Raw genomic sequence first — 1,356 nt, 5'->3', positions numbered from 1 at the left:
GCTTTCAATATTTTTATTTTCTTTCCAGAGCTTATACCATAGTGTTGTGGAAATCAAAGAATGTAATAGATTTTCATTTATTTTTGACTACTTTCATTCCTCATTTGAAATATAATCATACACCTACAAAATTTCTACATGAAATTTATTGAAATAACTCTTCCAAGCAATGCTATACCTGAGCTACAACTTTAATCCAACTAATAATTTAATTCTGATTTTGTATCTTCCAAGATGAAACACTATGCTGAACTGTTCCTAAATAGCAAGGAAAAAAAAATGTATCCATGTCTTAGTCTATTCAGGCTATAACAAAATACTACAGACTGTGTGGCTTATAAACAAGAGAAGTTTATTTCTCACAGCTGTATACCGGAAGTCCATGACAAGCATGCCGGTATGGTTTGGGTTCTGCTGAAGGCACGCACTTGAGTCTCTTTTATAGCACTGACCCTAAAACTTCCTAAAGGCCACTCTTCTAATACCAACATTCATCATTACAGGTTAGGGTTTCAACAGATGAATTTTAGGGAAGGCACAATCAGACCATAACAACTAGCAAACACGAAATGTCAGTGTAATTGTTCTTAAAGAAATTCTTTAGATAAACTATGTTTGTTAGAAGTATACAGGAAAAAGTATGTTTTGAGTGGCCCTATACCTAACATGAACTGTGCCATATATCGAGGTTCTGATATTCTTGGCGAAATGTTGAAGAATATGTAAATTCAATATACTTTTATTTACAAGAAGCTACATATTTCACCAAGTTTTGATTATCCAGGAGGATAAATCCTGAATCAATTCTTCAAAGCCAGTTTCTTAGACGTATTATAAAATAGTCCTCAGTCTCAGACACATTCCACCTAGATAAATGTTCACAAACTTCACATAAGAACAACCATGAATTACATCTGTGCACTTTCATTTCTTATTTTTAAGTGTAATTATGTATGTATTCTGGCATTGGAACTGGCTCGAGATGTCAAACTTAGGAAGTAAACTTATGGCAAAGTGAGATGAAACCATGTGAAACCTCTTTTATATTTCTCATATTTATCATTTTGTAACCACGTGAAAATATATTTTCTTTACGTGAATCCTCACTGCTGAAAAATCCTCACAGGAAAAGAGCTCTGCTTTACAACCTGATGAATCTTTTCCATTGAAGTTGTGTTAAGGTTTAACTGTAGTAGTAATTAACTAGCTTCACTCTTAGTTTTACTTTATTAATTGATAACTTTGAAATAAACAAAGTGTCAAACAGAAAGGTTATAATCTAAATTCCTAGTAAATTATACACAAAAGTTCAACATGCAATAAGATACATCAATAACACAAAGCAAGGACAAAATA

This window comes from Ursus arctos, chromosome Y (assembly GCF_023065955.2).
Source record: "Ursus arctos isolate Adak ecotype North America chromosome Y, UrsArc2.0, whole genome shotgun sequence".
NCBI lineage: Eukaryota > Metazoa > Chordata > Mammalia > Carnivora > Ursidae > Ursus > Ursus arctos.
This window is presented reverse-complemented; position numbering follows the sequence as displayed.